Here is a 14,370-nt window from a genome sequence, read left to right as displayed (position 1 = left end):
GCTATACATTTTTGTTGTGGTGTGTGCTTAAAAAAGTGCCTATCTGTCTTTCTTATGAATAGCCCAAAGACACTATGTTTCTCTCTTGTGTTTTGCCTGAATTTGGTGGCATGTTTTCTAAAATCCGATAAATTTTTTGAGTTTATGCTCCTTATCTTCAGTGGATTTTGTGTTAAATTGACTATCCATCGTTTTGTAAATTTTTGAATGTATCATTCATATGAAAGTTCATTATCTTATCCTCGAAAAAGTTTCATCCAAAATTATTTCTATTTTAAGGCCTTGTTGCACTTTATGATGCATACAAAATGTTTTGTGACATAGGTGAATCAAAATATAATTTATAATCATGTCCAGAGCTTGCAACTATGCTAAAACATGTTGAGTTTCCTGGAATCATAAGATCTCTTGCCTTCATTATTTATCCATGGTCCATCAAGCGAGGGATTTGAAGGGTGAAACTATATGAACTTACTGTTGCATATATCATCTTCATGTTTGATTTCTTGCGTTTTTTTAATTGTATCATTCCTTTGCAATTTGAGATCTGCACGCTGAGTAGTTAGGAGGTGATAATCACTGTGAGCTAAAAGCCTCCACCCTTGTTTTTTAGTTATTATTGAGTAGGTAGATGTTTCTTTTTTCTCACAACAGTTTTTCATTTCAATGTTTATCTGCTGTCTGATAACCATTGGCGCTGTTTTTGAATGTTGCATTGAAATTTCAAGTTATGTTTATGACTCTTATCTGATGGTGATTTATGTTATAAATTGAATTTTTGAATGCATTTGTGTATTTTTCTATTTTCTTTAGGACCCAATGATCTCCAAAATGATCTTGGCTTCAAATGAACTTGGATGCTCAGAGGAGATTTAACAGTTGCTGCGGTTCTCTCCATCCAAGTAACGTTTTACCCTTACTCTTGTGCAATAGTCAGTTTACCCCTTTTTGGTTGGAACAAGAATATTAAGTTTACTTTCTTGGACAATTTAGAATTTAGAATTTTAGAGTAACAAACCTGGCAAAGCGTTTATTAGGGGATAAGGAATATTGAAAATTACCTAAGAAAAAATAACTATGGTGAGTTCTAGTTTTCATTAAATTTTTTGTTTTGCAGTCTATATGGGTTTCTGCTAGGGGAGCACAAAAGGAACTGGATGAAGCCAGTTAAGGTTTGCTGCGCTGAGGTATTTGATTCAACTGGAAGATTTAATGAACTTATGAATTTTAGACTAGATTTCCACATCTTTTCTGCATGTTTTTTATCTTTGTTTTTCCTGTACTTTAAATCATTGGTGAATACTTGTAGCACCTTGTAGTGTTTGCCTTTTAGGCCTGTGCATTGTACGAAGCCTTGTCAGTGCTATTCTTTTTATTGTTTAGTAGTGCTACACTTTTTTCCCCCTTGCTACTCTGTGTGTAAAATGGACCTTCATTGTGATTGTTGACTCCTGGTATATGGTTAGAATTCTGGAGTGACTATAATTGTATTTAGCATGTTGAAATTCACTTGGTATAATACATTTCCTGAAATGAAAATCCAATATTTGTGTATAAATTCATTTATCCATGCCTTCGAATACTTTAACTACACCATATTATTTCTTCAACTGTTCTTTTACCTATTTTTCTTTATTTTTTATTTTTTCTGCTGTGTGCTGTGTATGTTTTATCTCATTATTGTGTTTGTCATACCTGCAGGGTGACCATGCACATTCTAAATGTTTACAAGGTTTCTTCAGTCTGTAAACTTCACGGTGTGTCATAAGAACTTTGAACTACCAGGCCATGGTACATAACTGGATTAGTTGCTCTTAACAATATAAGAACTTTTCAATATATCTTTTGACTTACATGCAGAGAATCTGATATTTTTGATTTACTCTCCTTAAGGGACAATTATTTGGGGCATTCATAGATTAGGACTTATGTTGATGTTATTATTTAATGTTTTGTGTTCGCAGAAAAAATTATTGAAATTAGAGAACAACTCAGAAGAATTGCCCAGAGAATAGGCATAGTGTTAAATCTTGTGAAAGTATATGCAAGTAAGTATTTTCATGCTTTCATGATTTACTGAAGGAAACGTATTTTTCACGCTTTTACTGATTGTTGAATAAAAAGTTTAAAATGGAATATGGTTACCAAAGTGAGAGGAGCAACGCATACCTCTGTTGATTAGCCATTGCTATAATTTAGCCTTTTCCGGGCATTGTCTTAAATTTTAGTACAGCTACTATATAATTGTCATTTGTACTGCTGGCAACCATTAATCAATAGAAACATGGGGTCCATTTGGAACACTACCTTCCCACTATCTTTCTACTTCCATCCTAAAATCCAAAAATGCATTTTTCAATATTTTCAAAATTCAATCAAATCATGTTCATCAATATTCCAATTACTTTTCTCAATAAATTTTTTAATTACAAAAACACCCTCACCACCACCAGCCATATCACCTGCAAAGCCATTGTACCGCTCCGTTGTGCCGTAACGAGCATGATCGGTTGGATCTGGTCGATCATGCGTTGATCTGTCCATTTCCATGGATCTAGCCGAAACAGCCATATCTACGGCCAAATCTGGACATTGATGGCCATTTAGCGACTCTGGCCGTTGATACGGCCATATCTTGGCCGTCGTTTGGTTGTCAACAACGACTAGATCTGGTCGTCAACGGACAAATTTGTGGTCATAGATCCGGCTCATGACCAACCAAAGCTACCGTGCTGCGCCATTCCACAGATTCCGGCACTTCCAGCGATTTGCGGCTCGGCAATATGTGGGTGGTAGGGGTGTTTTTGTCAGTTTATAATTTTTATTGTTGGGGGTGTTAGTTAATAATAAACCAGGGGATTAAAAAAATCTATTTTCAGAAAGTTACTAAGAAATGTCAAAAAACTTTTCAAATCCTATCCTATTTCCCAAAAATGTTATTTAGCATAGAATTCTATTCTAAATAACTAACCAAATGAGCCTGTGGCTATTCTACTATTCACATTTTGCAGATTGTAAGAAAGGCAGTTACTGCAGGATTTTTCGCCAATGCATGCCATTTAGAAGTGAGTAATATTTATTCACCACAATTTGAAGTATTCCCCTATTTTTGCTTTTTCTTTTCTAAGTACTCAAATATTTTGGGTCTCCATTTTCGTATTTTAGTTCATTCATTATCAAATTAAAATGGCTTCCAGAAGTTTTTCTAGTGTGTTCTGATAATCTGAGTTTTTTATTTTGTTAAGGCATATAGTCAAAGTGGGATGTACAAGACTTCAGAGGTTCTCAAGATTTTATATTCATCCATCGTCGGTGTTATTCAGGTCAGTGTAGAGGCTGGATATATATTTTTCTCTAAGTAGGAAATGTGCTAAATAACTAATGACTCATACGGGTTGAGCTCTTGAGACCCACTAAATCTTTGAAGTAGTGCCAGCTTAAACATGGCCCATGAACTCGCCGGAGCTCTGGATTCCATCCACTGGAACCAGTTAATGGCTTCCTCCTCCATACAGACAGCTGCTGCTGTCAACTTTCCTTCCTCAATTATTCCATTGAGGTGGAAGTAGCGCTCTACTCTAAAAATCCATCCGTAAGGATCTTCGCCAGAAAATATCAGCATCTCCAACTTTCTTCTAGCCATTTCACTACGGGTTTGGTTACTGTTGCCAGACCTGCTCGCTCCATTTGGATTTTCTTCCTGATGAGATCGAATATTTTCCGATGAATGCATCTCAGTTCTACCTGCTTCTTCCTCATCCTTTCTTCGCACCCATGACTGTATCTCAACCAAACATTCTCGAATGGTACCCATCTCAACTCCCAACTTCGTAACTTCTCTTTCCACATTATCCATTCTTGTCAAGACCATAACCCAGAACTCAATGCTTTGATACCACTCGATGAGAACCTGACTTGCAATTTACCAAATAACGCTAACAAACTAGCCACAGTTCACAATCAATTCCACAACCAACAAGTGAATCTCTATATTAATAGCAGCATAACAGTACATCCGAATAATACATCCAGACTACGTTCAATCAACAATCAACAAATGAGAATCCCGCAAATAAGCTAAGTACAAAAAGAGAAAACAAAAGGATTAGACTGAACTTCGAGGGTCAGTCACCTCCCTTCCAATCCTTAATCAACTTTTCTGAATGCCTCTCCCTTTTCTCCTCCTCTTCATTATTCCCTCCTGGCACCTAAGTTTACTCATAACAGAGTTTCTCTTCTCTCCACTCCCATCAGGCCACCTGTCCCCATCATAACAAATTCTAACCTCCTGCATGGCAATTATTCCCCTGCTTCTTACCACACTTCTTCCTACGGTATACCCTTCCCCTTGGTTGCTCATCACATACATAGATATAAATGAAAGGATTCATTCACACACCTATTTGCAAATGCATTTGTAACTATTCTGAGTTGAGGTATTAAAGGTTTGACATCAAAGGTGGCTTGCAATAGTGGATGAGGACAATTATTTCCCAAATAATTGACTTTTTAAAAATTTCGTAACTGTGCAGTTATGATACAAGATTACAGTGTTTAAAGACAACATTATTTTCTTAATTAGCAAAGACTGATCATTGCTTATTACTTTCCACACTGGACTAATTTCTCGATAATGAATATATAGATTACATTCTTATCTTTTTGTGTCTTTCACTGTTTTATGAAGTTATTAAACCTCATTATTTTATTGATTCTCGATTTCAGGATTGATCATATTGCCTTTGTATTCTGGACTTTCTCGGGCAGAACAGGTTAGTAATGTACTTTGAAGTATCTGGGTTCTGATATGCTGGTTTTTCTGGATTTTAGTTCATAAAATTTTTGGTTTGCTGACTCCACCTTTATACTCTCTTGATATTATTAGGAGCTAGTATTTTCTCCCACTCCTAGAGGAAAGAGGAAAGTGGTGATATCAACAAATATAGCAGAGACATCATTGACCTTGGAGGTAACATCTCTGCTGATTAGATCAGTATCCATTGGATGTGATTTGTCTGAAGTGATCAAGTGGTACTCTGATTCACCCTTATTTCTGATGTATGCAGGGAATTGTTTATGTTGTTGACAGTGGTTTCTCGAAACAGCGGTTCTACAATCCAGTAATTTCTTTGCTAAATTTTTTATGCTTAAATTATGTATTGCTATGGTTTCCTGAGCTGGTATAGGAGCTGCATCTTTTTCTTTTCTTATGCAAATTTATATCTTGTGTCAATGCAGTGACTGGTTTTGTGATGTGATGAATCTAAATGATTTATAGTCTTTTCTCTATGTGAAGTTTTTCTCTGTTGATGAGATTAAAATCATCTATCACTGTAAATATTAATAGATTGGGAGATTTGCTATTTTGTACTGTTTAGGAAAAACTTACCCTCAATTATCTCTGTCACATAAATCTTCATTGTTGGTTAATTTTTTCTCTTTGTAACATAAATCTTCATTATTGGTTAAATTTTTCCTCCGTCTTTTGGTGATGATACCGCTACTTGTACACTGGTAGTTATATTGTTTTTATTACTGATTTGCTTTATCTCTTGCATATACTTTGTTACAGATCTCAGACATTGAAAATCTGGTAGTGGCTCCAATATCAAAGGCATCTGCTAGACAAAGAGCTGGTAGGGCTGGAAGAGTTCGGCCAGGAAAATGTTACAGGTGCTGACTGCAGTCAATATATTACATTGGTGTTGATAATTTTTGTCTGTAGTTGTGTAAATTGAATGTTCATTATCATTACTATATTATCAGTGTTGATTTATTTTCTTTCAGTTATTAAACCTTAGCATTAATATTTATGAAGGACATCTCTACCTTTTTTAACCACTTCAAAACTAAAGGTGTGGCTTCCGATTTTATAACAAACTAATCTTTTGTGATCTGTAGGTTCATCAGTCCATATTCTCTACATTTTATTTGTTGGAATCTTCTCTTCTATCTTGTCTAGGGAATGATCCTCACCTTTATTTTAATTTTATATCCATATATTTCTTATACTTGATATTGTGTTGTATGTTGAGTAATGAGCAAGAGTTGCATCTTGAAGTTGTGATGATACTATTGACATCTCTTTATCTACCATACAACTTGAAGTTATACTTGCCACTAATCTTAGCTTTTTGTGACAAATTAATTTTTGGTGTCTGCAAGCAGGTTATACACAGAAGAGTACTTTGTAAATGAGATGTCTGCTGAGGGGATCCCAGAGATGCAGAGATCAAACCTGGTTTTGTGTCATTCAGGTTCATTTTGTTGTAATCGCTATAGGTAGCGTTATCATATGGTGTTGCATTTGCTCGAACCCTTACTCTGGACCACCCCATTCTTTTTGCTTGCATTTTGGTCCCAAAGCTCTTAATGAGATTAAACTGTTTTATTGCAATGGTTGCTTCCTAAATATTCTCACTTATGGTTGGGTATCTATGCTCTATTTGAAGAAAGAAAAATATGCCATCAACAAGAAGAAATTTTGGAAGAGAAATTCCTTATTTCATATTGCCTAGTGTTGTGGTCTCACATCAAAATAGAAAGAGACTGGTCTTGGGCTTATAAGGGTGGGTAGCCAGTATCACTAATAGGCTAGACTTTTGGGTAGTGAGCTAGTGCCCGACCCGTAACAAATGATAGTAGAGCATGTCCAAGTTCTCATTCGTTATGTGGGTTCCCTATTTCCACACCAAGTGCCTAAAAAAGGTCAAGGTAGTAGGGGGTGGACAAACCAAGGGTGGATTGAGCTGGTCAAGAATAGTGCAAATGTGATGAGGGTGTCATGTGATTAGCTGGGGATAATATTGAGATCCCACATCGTGTATAAGTAGGTTTGGTCTTAGGTTGTAAGGGTAGCTAGACAACATCACTTAATAGACTAGCCCTTGGTGTAGTTGGCATGCTTCCGTTCCTTGACACTAGGTATAATGCCAACTAAGTATTACAGTCTTCTTGTTGTATCATTTGCCTAAACTGTCGCTTGTGTTAGATATTCTTACAACAGCTTGCTAAATTGAAATTACTTCTGGAGGTTATCCATGTTTAATTGATTGAAGTAATATTATGCTGGTTGTGAATATATTTTATTCTTTTGTTTTGTAGGCAATTGAGTGTCCTACGCAAGTGTATGCTTAATTTTGTTTAAAATGCTTGTTATTCTATTCTGATTTTTCAGTTAAAAGCCTTGGGATAGACAATATATTGGGCTTTGATGGCCAGCATCTCCACCGCCTGAAGCAATGGTCCGAGCACTTGAAGTGCTTTATTCACTTGGAGTTCTTGATGATGATGCCAAACTTACATCACCTACTGGGTTTCAAGTTGCAGAGATTCCTTTGGTACGTTACATTATATATATAACTAATTTACGCTTTCTGCTGATGTTTATGTATGTTGTGTTGGGTGCTTTCCTGTCCATGTAAAACAAATAACTGCACCCTGGCCTGAGGTTAGGATCATTCACAAAGGAGATGAATGCAACATGAAATATAGAAATGGGCATACATTTTTGTTGGATGGATGTGCTTAAAAATGTGCCTATCTTGTCTTTCTTATGAATAGCCCAAAGACACTATGTTTCTCTCTGTGTTTTGCCTGATTTGGTGGCATGTTTCTAAAACCGATAAAATTTTTTGAGTTTATGTCCTAATCTTCAGTGGATTTTGTGTTAAATTGAACATCCATCGTTTTGTAAAATGTTGAATGGTACATTCATATGAGAGTCATTATCTTATCCTCGAAAAAGTTTCATCCAAAATTTATTTTCTAGTTTGAAGGCTGTTACACTTTTTATGATGCATGATACAAAATGTTTTGTGACATAGGTAATCAAAATATAATTTATAATCATGCCAAGACTTGCAAAATAGCTAAAACATGTTGAGTTTCCTGGAATCATTAGATCTCTTGCACTTCATTATTTATTCATGGTCCATCCAGCGAGGGATTTGAAGAGGTGAAACTATATGAACTACGTTGCATATATCAGTTCTTCATGTTTGATTCTTGCATTTTTTATGTTATCATTCCTTTGCAATTTGAGATCTGCATCGCTGAAGTAGTTAGGAGGGTGATAATCACTGAGCTAAAAGCCTTCCACCCTGGTGTTTTTTAGTTATTATTGAGTAGTGTAGATGTTTTATCTTTTTCTCACACCATGTTTTCATTTCAAATGTTTATCTGCTGTCTGATGAACCATTGGCTGCTGTTTTTGGATGGCATTGAAATTTCAAGTTATGTTTATGACTCTTTATCTGATGGTGATTTATGTTATAAATTGAATTTTTGAATGCATTTGTGTATTTTTCTATTTTCTTTAGGACCCAATGATCTCCAAAATGATCTTGGCTTCAAATGAACTTGGATGTCAGAGGAGATTATAACAGTTGCTGCGGTTCTCTCCATCCAAGTAACGTTTTACCCTTACTCCATTGTGCAATAGTCAGTTTACCCTCTTTTTGGTTGGAGACAAGAATATAAGTTTACTTATATCATTACTTGGACAATATTAGAATTTAGAATTTTAGAGTAACAAACCTGGCAAAAGCTGTATAGGGGATAAGGAATATTGAAAATTACCTGTAATTACCTAAGAGAAAAAATAAGCTATGGTGAGTTCTAGTTTTCATTAAATTTTTTGTTTGCAGTCTATATGGGTTTCTGCTAGGGGAGCACAAAAGGAACTGGATGAAGCCAAGTTAAGGTTTGCGCTGCTGAGGTATTTGATTCAAACTGTGAAAGATTTAATGAACTTTATGAATTTTAGACTAGATTTACACATCTTTTCTGCATGTGTTTTATCTTTGTTTTTCCTGTACTTTAAATCATTGGTGAGATACTTGTAGCCCTTGTAGTGTTTGCCTTTTAGGCCTGTGCATTGTACGAAGCCTTGTCAGTGCTATTCTTTTTATTGTTTAGTAGTGCTACACTTTTTTCCCCCTTGCTACTCTGTGGTGTAAAATGGACCTTCATTGTGATTGTTGACTCCTGGTATATGGTTAGAATTCTGGAGTGACTATAATTGTATTGCATGTTGAAATTCACTTGGTATAATCATTTCCTGAAATGAAAATCCAATATTTGTGTAAATTCATTTATCCATGCCTTCGAATACTTTAACTACACCATAGATATTTCTTCAACTGTTCTTACTATTTCTTTTATTTTTTATTTTTTTCTGCGTGTGCTGTGTATGTTTTATCTCATTGATTGTGTTGTCATACCTGCAGGGTGACCATGTCACATTCTAAATGTTTACAAAGGTTTTCTTCAGTCTGGTAAATCTTCACGGTGGTGTCATAGAACTTTGTAAACTACCAGGCCATGGTACATAACTGGATTTAGTTGCTCTTAACAAATAAGAACTTTTCAATATATCTTTTGACTTACATGCAGAGAATCTGATATTTTTAGATTTACTCTCCTTAAGGGACAATTATTTGGTGCATTCATAGATATAGGACTTATGTTGATGTTAGTATTTATGTTTTGTGTTGCAGAAAAAAGTTATTGAAATTAGAGAACAACTCAGAAGAATTGCCCAGAGAATAGGCATAGTGTTAAAATCTTGTGAAAGTGATATGCAAGTAAGTATATTTCATGCTTTCATGATTTACTGAAGGAAACGTATTTTTCACGCTTTTACTGATTAGTGAATAAAAGTTTAAAATGGAATATGATTTACCAAAAGTGAGAGAGACAACGCATACCTTCTGTTGATTAGCCATTGCTATAATTTAGCCTTTCTGGGCATTGTCTTAAATTTTAGTACAGCTACACTATAAATTGTCATTTTGTGAACTGCTGGCAGACGCATTAATCAAATGAGAAACATGGGGTCCATTTGGTACACTACCTTTCCACTATCTTATTCTACTATTATCCTAAAAATCCAAAAATGCATTTGTTTCAATATTATTCAAAATTCAATCAAATCATGTTCAAGCAAAATATTAACAATTACTTTTCTCAATAAAAGTTTTAAAATTAAAAAACACCCTCACCCATCCAAGCCACTATCACCGCCAACAGCCATTGTTAGCCGTCGCCGCTGGTGCCGTAACGATGCATGATCGGTTGGATCTGGTCGGTCATCGTTGATTGTCATTTCATGGATCTAGCGAAAACAGCCATATCTACGGCCAAAAATCTGGACATGACGGCGATTTAGCGCATCTGGCCGTTGATGACGGCCATATCTTGGCCGTCGTTTGGTTGTCAACAACGACTAGATCTGGTCGTCAACGGACAAATTGTGGTCATAGATTAGCTGGAAAGGCCAGAACGGCTCATTACCAACCAAATCTAGCCGGTCATGCGCCATTCCGACAGATTCCGGCCACTTCCAGTGATGGTGGTCGGCTGCCACAATATGTGGGTGGGTAGGGGTGTTTTTGTCAGTTTATAAATTTTATTGTTGGGAGTGTTTAGTTAAATTAATAAACCAAGGGATTAAAAACAATCTATTTTCAGAAAATGTTATTAAAATGTACAAAAAACTTTTCAAAATCCTATCCTATTTCCCAAAAATGTTATTTAGCATAGAATTCTATTCTAAAAACTAACCAAATGGAGCCTGTGGCTATTCTACTATTCACATGCAGATTGTAAAAAGGCAGTTACTGCAGGATTTTTCGCCAATGCATGCCATTTAGAAGTGAGTAATATTTATCACCACAATTTGAAGTATTCACCTATTTTTGCTTTGTCTTTCTTAAGTAGGTCAAATATTTTCGGATCTCCATTTTCGTATTTTAGTTCATTCATTAATCAAATTAAAATGGCTTCCAGAAGTTTTCTTAGGTGTGTTCTGATGAATTGAGTTGTTTATTTTGTTAAAAGGCATATAGTCAAAATGGGATGTACAGACTGTCAGAGGTTCTCAAGAAGTTTATATTCATCCATCGTCGGTGTTATTCAGGTCAGTGTAGAGGCTGGATATATTTTTTTCTCAAGTAGGAAATGTGCTAAATAATTATCAGGGTTTACTGGATTATGTTTATACAAGGATCGTAAAATAAAATACATGGTTAATTGGAAAGTCCTCTCGGGAATTGTCACTGCACGCCTAACTGTATTCCTGCTGCTGCCAATGGTGTTCCAATCTAGAAATATTTTCTCAATTCTGGTATTACTGATACTCTGGAATATAGACACATCATGGCACTTCAATGTATAGGAGGCTCTTGCTTCGCAAGATCTTATATAACAACAGTGATTCAAGTAGTTCACTTGTATTTCTGTATATATAGCTGATTTATCAATGAAATCAGGTTGCTGCTTATGATTGTCTTCCTTTTGAATCGTGAGAAAAAAATGTATGTTTTTCAGTATTAATTATATTTATGCAAGCTAAATATGTGTGATATGGTGTTTCTACTTGCAGAGTTAATCCAAAGTGGGTAATATACCACTCCCTGGTTTCAACAGACAACAATACATGCGTAATGTCATCTCCATTGATCCTTCTTGGCTGTTAGAAGCTGCTCCTCATTTTTACCAGCACCAGCGGCTCAACCCCATCGGCCACTAACTGGCCTATTGTTGTGGATTATCAATACCATTAACAATCATGATCCCAAGTTTTCGAAAAATATATTGTACTATAGAGCATGGAAGGATAATAGTTCCTGCATTGTTTATTGCTCTTCTTGAAGATTTAATAGAATTTTTGTTCTGATTATGACTTTCTGGGCCAACTTCTTTCATCATTTATGTGTATTTTCGTTTTTCCATTCCTTAAAGGTTAGGGCTTAAGATAAATAAAGCTTCTTAAACTTCAAATGCGAAAGATATCATCTTATATGAATATGATGAAACTTTCACCCATTTTTAGTCCGAAATTGGTTATTCATAAGCAACATAATTTAAGTTATGGAGGCCATTGCTTTGAATCAATTTCGATCTAAGAATTTATTGAAATTTCTGATACAATATTATTAAAAATTAATGTACATCATTATTTTCCCAAGGGGCCGTTTGCTTAGCAGCAATAAAATTATACCGGTAATCTATCTTAAAATTTGGATTATCTTATTTAGTTGTTTGGTAATAAAATATTTAGTAATCTTTTAATACAAATAGTGATTATTGTAAGTGATATTGTGGGTAATTGGGGTGCGTTTGGTTTGTATTTTGGATAGGATTTTGTAAATAATATTGGGTAGTTGAGTATGGTTATTATTACGAGAATATAATTTGAATAATTGTGTTTGGTAGAGTATTTTGACTTTGTTATTTGTGTGAATATTTGATAATATATTTTAGAAATGATTTATTAATATAATATTTTGTACATTTTGTTAAAAAAATGTATTATTATAATCTTAAACTTATCAATTTACATTTTACTAACATTAAACATTTTATTGGTAATTTGTAACAGTAAATATTAAAAAAAAAAAAAAAAACTCATATTAATTTCAAGTACTAATCCAATTGTTAAAAACACCACATAATACATATATGACAAGGTACTAATTATCAACCCTTACAATCGTTCTTACACATATACTCCATTAACAACTATGACATGGTCATATGTGTTGCCCACAGTTCAGTTTTATGTTATCCGTACAGTCGTCATGTGTCTATAATACCTTACTGCGGTTGACTCGGTCTTCCAATTCTGTCATCTTCTGCGCCATTTAGCAATCACAATATACTTGCTGATTACCCGTATTTTCAGTATACCGTTCAAGAAGGGTCCTCTATATTGTACATTCTGATAAATTATGAAGTACACAATATGCATAACAATCTTCCCTTGTTTGTCCAACAGGTAATGTTCATTCCATTCAGAATACGGAACCGTCCTTTGAAAAAAACCAAAGGTTATCTCGACAATATTGCGGAGTGAAACATGTCTGTAGTTAAAAAACTCTTGTGGCCCCCTCGGTTACGACGGTGATCAGAAATATGGAACACACTCGCCTGTGAGGGGCGAGGAACCCCTCTCTATTTGGATAACCCGCATCAACCAAATAGTATTTCCTTGTAATAAAATCAGACATGTTATTTGAATTCTAGGGCCTAACAGTTGAGCAAATACGCTTAATAGGTCAAGAAAATACTGTACCTGGTGGAGGATATGGGAATCCAAAATTAGGATCATCAAGAATTGAATTTAAACTCTTGAATTATGCGCATATCCTTCCCATCCAGTAACAACATAAGTGAACATCATCCTAAGTCGCATACAGCCATTACATTCTATGACAACGTTCATTTGCGATTCTGGTACTATGCCAAATTCATGTGGAACCGAAGCATATACATGGGTCCTATCATCAAAATTGAATTTTAGTCAATTAACGACTATCAACATTAAAAACAGATGAACTTAACTATCCACTAATAGAAAACATAATGAGAAGTACCTTAAAGAAAGGTAATATTTTCGATTGGTTGATATTTCCCATGGAACATCATGAAGTCAGGTGGCCTGATAAACTCATCTTCAACTCACATATCGCCTCTTAAACTACGCCAACATATCTAGAGATCTTCTCACCGATATTGAAAATCCCCTGTCATCGTTCTAATTGTCTCGTTTTACCAGATTGTTAGAAATATCATAACTTGTTCTTCCAAACTCGTCCTTCTGGTTGGTTGCATTTGCCTTGCTGTGCCAAAATGTAACATAAGTATGTAAAACAGTCTTTGTCCATGCGACACTTGTCAAAGATCCTGTCAGCATGACCAATTGAGTACTTCCAACATGTACTCATGACCAGTTAATATGGATGTATGTCGTAGTTGAAGCCTAGTTGTTTCTAATGCGGCAACACCATAGAGTGCAATGGTTATATCTGTCAGTATTCTTCTTCCTCATCTTTAGAACGTCGTCTTCTTCTTGTATGGCTAGACGACGCCATTTAAACCTGCACATTTCCAAAACATTGATGTTGTACTACTTAGCAAAATATAAGAGTCAATATTTAATTCTAATGACAATCCAAAACTCATATGAAACACGTAATCTCACATAAAACAATAGCACAATTAATAAGTTCATATAGTAGCACACATTTGGGGACATTTTCAAATCAAGGTGCTGAACAGAAGTTTGGTTTAGCCATAAAAGGACAAGTGCCCACGGGCGTATACAAAAGTGTTGGCAAACACTTAGGACATACAGTGGCATCTACAAATTGCGAAAGTCGTTATAAATCCAATTAGCCTTTTCTTCAGGCGGGAGTTTCACGAATACCTCCCGCCACCCTGGATTTTGATATAAGTACTTGACAACCGGCATGTAAAACTTTGTGGGTACTTGCATGGCCGTCAAGATGTCAATACAATTGCTCATAGAAAACAGATTAGATAGACCACTGGTGTTCTCTTCGTCCCCCTCATCTCCACTACAAT

At 35.3% G+C, this 14,370-nt stretch overlaps 1 pseudogene; it reads left to right on the top strand.

Annotated features, from left to right (window-relative positions):
- The first annotated feature begins 4,534 nt into the window (after positions 1-4,534).
- Positions 4,535-11,533, top strand: LOC116145495 (annotated as a pseudogene).
- The last annotated feature ends 2,837 nt before the right edge of the window (positions 11,534-14,370 follow it).

This window comes from Pistacia vera, unplaced genomic scaffold (assembly GCF_008641045.1).
Source record: "Pistacia vera cultivar Batoury unplaced genomic scaffold, PisVer_v2 Contig1008, whole genome shotgun sequence".
NCBI lineage: Eukaryota > Viridiplantae > Streptophyta > Magnoliopsida > Sapindales > Anacardiaceae > Pistacia > Pistacia vera.
This window is presented reverse-complemented; position numbering and strand designations above follow the sequence as displayed.